The sequence below is a fragment of the Mus caroli genome, chromosome 17 (assembly GCF_900094665.2).
Source record: "Mus caroli chromosome 17, CAROLI_EIJ_v1.1, whole genome shotgun sequence".
In the NCBI taxonomy this organism is placed as follows: Eukaryota; Metazoa; Chordata; class Mammalia; order Rodentia; family Muridae; genus Mus; species Mus caroli.
Window position 1 is genome coordinate 54,477,879 of NC_034586.1, and position 5,945 is coordinate 54,483,823.

Genomic DNA, 5,945 nt, shown 5'->3' on the forward strand with positions numbered 1-5,945 from the left:
TCTCTTGTATTCTGTTGCTGATGTTCGCATCTATGGTTCCAGATTTCTTTCCTAGGCTTTTTATCTCCAGTGTTGCCTAACTTTGGGTTTTCTTTATTGTGTCTACTTCCCTTTTTAGGTCTTGGATGGTTTTATTCAATTCCATCACCTGTTTGGTTGTGTTTTCCTGCAAATTTTTAACTGAATTTTTTTGCTTCTTCTTTAAGGTCTTCTACCTGTTTAGCAGTGTTCTCCTGTATTTCTTTGAGTGAGTTATTAAAGCCCTTCTTGATGTCCTCTACCATCTTCATGAGATATGCTTTTAAATCCGGGTCTCGCTTTTCGGGTGTGTTGGGCTGCCCTGGACTGGGCGAGGTGGGAGTGCTAGGTTCTGATGATGGTGAGTGGTCTTGGTTTCTGTTAGTAAGATTCTTAGGTTTACCTTTCGCCATCTGCTAATCTCTGGAGTTAGTTGATTTAGTTGTCTCTGGTTAGAGGTTGTTCCTCTAGTGATTCTGTTAGCTTCTATCAGCAGACCTGGGAGACTAGCTCTCTCCTCTGAGTTTCAGTTGTCAGAGCACTCTCTGCAGGCAAGCTCTCCTCTTACAGGGAAGTTGCACAGATATCTGGCACCTCCCTCCTGGCCGATGATGAAGCCCAAAACAGGACCTGTCCCAGAAGCTGTGTTCCTTCGGCCTCCGAAGCTGTTAGCTTCTGTAGTCCACACTTTCACCTTTGCAGAATACTCTTGGCAGAGTCCAGGAATCAAGATGTCTGCTGCTGCTGCTGAGGCTAGTATCAAATTTTATTAATTGTTTTATGTATGTCATATTAGTCCATAGCAAAACTATAGTTATTGTAAGGTATAAATTATAACCTTTCCCCACCAAGCAGATTTGCTGACCTTCAGGACAATGGCATAGTTTGCCTAATATCATATAGTAGGAAAAGATAAATGCTTGGATCAGAACTCAACTCAACTGACTTCAGGATTCATGGTCACCACTGCTATAACAACAGGCAGATTCATTAACCAAGCTGGGAGAGGGACAGAATAGGAAGAAAATTGAAACTAACCAACCAGAGCTGACATGCCAGACATGATACTGTAGATGGATATCTTAGGCATCTCTGGATGAACACCTGTCTTGTAGTGTTATATGGAAAACCAAATCATAGGTCCATATTGAGAAGAACATTTCTACTATAGGCAGAAAGCTATGAGTCAGGCAGGCAGGTACTATTTTTATTTCAGGAAGGAACACATGTTGATATATTTTAATACTGTTCAATAAGTGCTTCCCAAGACAATCTTGCCTCTACTCAAATTATGTGATACCATGTCAGCATTCTCTAGAAACTCCTTATCCATTTGTGGAGATGCTGAGGTCTAGACTTAGATCAGTTACCTCTCTACTAGACAGATATTTACAGAAGACAGTTTCTCTACAGTGATTAATCATGCCTCCCCTTTTCTGGCTTGGCGAGAAGTCTAGGTACTCTACATTAGATGTGTGTGTGTGTGTGTGTGTGTGTGTGTGTGTGTGTGTGTGTATGAGAGAGAGGGAGAGAGAGAGAGAGAGAGAGAGAGAGACAGAGACAGAGACAGAGACAGAGACAGAGAGAGACACACACAGAGAGACAGAGACAGAGAGAGACACACACAGAGAGACAGAGACAGAGAGAGACATAGAATGACTCCTTTTCTCTCTTAGTTAGAGTCCAAACTGAGAAGACCGAATAGAAGTTGCTTTATGAAGTTGGTATGCAGAGGCTAGAAATTCTCCTCTAGTACATTGTACAATAGACTGGCAAGTCTCTCCATCCACAGGGCCTCATCTCCTCTTAGAGAAAAGCAAACCCAGGCTCAAAGGCAATTGAAACCCTGGTTCTCTCTCTCTCTCTCTCTCTCTCTCTCTCTCTCTCTCTCTCTCTCTCTCTCTGTCTAAATTCCCTGGGCACCTTTCTAGTGATACAGTGATAGTGCCAAATCCATAGTCAGTATATTGATTAGATGGATATACAAACATTCTGTGGAAGGTTTTAAAAATGCAACCAGAATTACAAGCTAATATTTTAGAACAATTAACAAATAGCCAATGCTTCTGTGACTACTCAAGAGTACCTCTTATGCGTTAGTCATTCACTAGAACCTTCACACATGATTGCTCAAAACAGATAGGGATGCTATTTATAAGAGTTGATGGTGTAAGGAGATGGCTCAGTTAACTAAATGCTTGTTTCACAAATATGATGATCTGACTTCATCACCCTTCTAAAAACTCAGGACTGGTAGTGTTCATAGTAACCCAAGCATTGTGAAGGGTAAAAAGAATCAAGAGGATTCCTGGCCCATCTTGGTAATGTAGTCTAACCAAACCAGTGAAGTCTTAGCTCATTGAGAGACCCTGCCTCAAAAGAACAAAAATCATGGTGGGAGGACTGGAAAGATGGCTCAATGGTTAAGAATACTTATTTGCTCTTCCTGAAGACTCCAGGCTGTCATAATGGGTGGTCCACAACTATCTGTAATCCAGGTTCATTGGTTGTGATGCTATCTTATGGCCTTCACAGGCATGTCACACACATGCAACTATCAACTTAGACACATACTTAAGTATACATTTTTAAGAGCTTGCATTTAGAAGTTCCAATCATATACCTCTATTATGACAATTTGGTTTAAATGGAGAATTTGGCTGTTTTACATGAACATTTTATCTGCTTGCAGGATTCATGGATGAATGAAAAGACTTAGTGTTCTTGACTTTCTGTCTTGTCACAGAATACATGCACAAACCATACCATACCACACAAAGAACTCTGGATATTGGCACAGAATATGCATACACACACCACACTACACACACACACACACACACACACACACACACACACTTACACATGTGTGTGCATGCATGCACACACTCATACACTGTACAACATAACATACATACCAGTCACAGCACAAGTACCAAGCTATACACCTCCCAACACACCCAAAACATTCACACACACCACACAATGTATAAATCATACAATACACACACACACACACACACACACGCCACAAAATGTACAGGAACTACAGCAGACCACACCATACAAACTACAAACTAAACACACACACATATGCACACACACACACACACACACACACACACACACACACACACACACACAATCTTTCTTTCTTGGCCAATACACTAAGAATCCATGGAGGTCTTTGAAAGTAGTCTCTCATTTTTAATCATTTGACTAAGAAGACATAGGTTTGGAAAGAATTATGAAATTACAGTTCATTTGTGTGGTTCGCCTTAGAACACTGAAGACCCCATAATGGTAGTGCCCCCATATCTCCTTGCTTAGTAAAAGCTTCCAGATCCCACATGGACTCGTTGAAGCTGCATGATTATTGTTTAGTACCTTTTAAACAGGTTCAGGACTAGGGATGTAAGTCAGTAAAGTGCTTATAACAACAAGAAGAAATGGGAGGCTTTGTTTCCCAGCACTGAATCAAGGAAGTATTGCAGTATGCCTGTAATTCTAGCACTTAAAATGGAGGTAGAAGCTAGAAAATCAGAAGTTCAATGTCATCCTCAGCAACACAGACACTTTGAGGATAGCCTGGGCTAAAGACCCTGTCTCAAAAACTAACAAACAACCAAACAAAAGAAGAATGGTCTAGGGGCTGGAGAGATGGCTCAGCAGTTAAGAGCACTGACTGCTCTTCTGAAGGTCCTGAGTTCGATTCCCAGCAACCACATGGTGGCTCACAACCATCCATAACAAGATCTGGCGCCCTCTTCTGGAGTGACTGAAGACAGCTACAATGTACTTACATATAATAAATGAATAAATCTTTTTTTTTTTTTTTTTTTTTAAGAAGAATGGTCTAAGTAACATTTGTAGAAATTGGCCAACCCATATCATCTTCTAGCAGTGACCTATCTCAGGTTCCTTTTGGTCAGCACTTTTTTGTCTTCCTGTTCTTGCCTACCCCAGGTAGAGCAGACACTTGTACATGGTCTTCCCTTTTGGTCCTCATATTGCTCTCCACTGGAAGGCCCACACAAGTGGATCCAAGTGCATCTTGAGGAATAGGGCTTCAAGAAGAACAGCATGATGTATTCATGTGGTTACTAGAAGTTATTAATGTTATGGATAGATGGACAGATGTCAGTATAGAAAGTCTTTGAAGAGGAAATAAGAACCAATATGGTGCCTTGTGAATCATCTTATCTGAGGATAGAATGGGTTTCAAAGCACAAATATACATGCAGCCAGGATCTTCAGTTCTAAGGCAAAATCATGATGTGTGGCTACTAATACTCCTTTTATATATAAACTCACTTCTGCAGGAGAGAGAGATCTCAGCATCCAGAAGTCAGTTAGCTAGGGACCGACAAACAATGTCTCAGTGGGTTTCTTGTGGATACGTGTAAGAAAGAAAGGCAACTGTAGGCATTGTGGCTTGAACAGCAGCTGTAGTCTAACATCTCATTTTACACTCTCCTAAACTGCTGAATCAACAGTTTGCATAGTGACTTTGCTCATGCCAGTGTTGAACGCATTATTCTAGAATACTTCTAAAACTTGTGTTGTTTCAATTCTTACTGTTGTGTTTTAATTACCTTAGATTTGATTGACTAAGGATCTTGGGATAATATTAAAAGTGATGAAGTTTTATGAACAAGGAAATGTGTGAGAAACGAGCCTTTTCTTTTAATCATAAAATCAATATTCTGAACTATTTCTTCCAGTTTTTTCTATTTCTCCTCTTCGTTCCATTTCCTTATACTTTTCCTTCTTTCTGTTCTTTTACTCCCCTCTCCCTTCTTTCCTTTTCTTATCTTTTTGACACATTATTTTAGTCTGCAGCTCTGGCTGGCTTTGAACTTATGACCATGCTTCTGCCTCAGCTTCTTGGGTGCCGGGATTACATGCATGAACACACTCCCCAGACATAAGATAATTTCTAAACAGTCTTATATAATTCAGTGTGTTAAGATTTTGAAGGCTTTAAGCAGTCAGGCCTGCTTTTGCTCACCAGTTGATAGTATTTAATTTAAAAAATGGTGACTTAAAGATAAGAGAAAAACAACAGGTTGTTAATCTCTTCTTTGTCCAGAGGTTGGTAGTTTATTATTTGTCATTATCAGAAAGAAAACAGAGAGAGTCCTGTGCCTCTTAAACACCCTGCACTGTGAGAAGTGCCCTTACTTACCTACTCTGGAGAACATATAGCACCTTGTATTAGTATTAGTCATGGGGCTGCATCTGCTTAGAATTGGAAACAATCACCCATGAAAGGAGTTACAGAGACAAAGTTTGGAGCTGAGACAAAAGGATGGACCATCTAGAGACTGCCATATCCGGTGATCCATCCAATAATCAGCCTCCAAACACTGACACCATTGCATATAATAGCAAGCATTTGCTGAAAGGACCCTGATATAGCTGTCTCTTGAGAGACTAGGCCGGGGCCTAGCAAACACAGAAGTGGATGCTCACAGTCAGCTATTGGATGGATCACAGGGCCCCCAATGGAGGAGATAGAGAAAATATCCAAGGAGCTAAAGAGATCTGCAACCCTCTAGGTGCAACAACATTATGAACTAACCAGTACCCGGGAGCTCTTGACTCTAGCTGCATATGTATCAAAAGATGGCCTAGTCGGCCATCAGTAGAAAGAGAGGCCCATTGGACATGCAAACTTTATATGCCCCAGTACAGGGGAACGCCAGGGCCAAAAAATGGGAATGGGTGGGTAGGGAAGTAGAGGGGAGGGTATGGGGGGCTTTTGGGATAGCATTGGAAATGTAATTGAGGAAAATACGTAATAAAAATATTAAAAATAATATACCACAGTTGCAACTAAATGATTTGTTACAGCAAGCTTTGTTTTTGTGATTTTAACATATGTATATATGTATATGCCCCTCCCTTGCTCTCTCTCTGTCTCT

General features: G+C 40.7%; 1 protein-coding gene across 1 annotated transcript in view; it reads left to right on the top strand.

Annotated features, from left to right (window-relative positions):
- LOC110312287 (contactin-associated protein like 5-3) overlaps positions 1-5,945 on the top strand; it is a 579,184-nt gene that overhangs the window by 100,917 nt on the left and 472,322 nt on the right. The window lies entirely within an intron of this gene.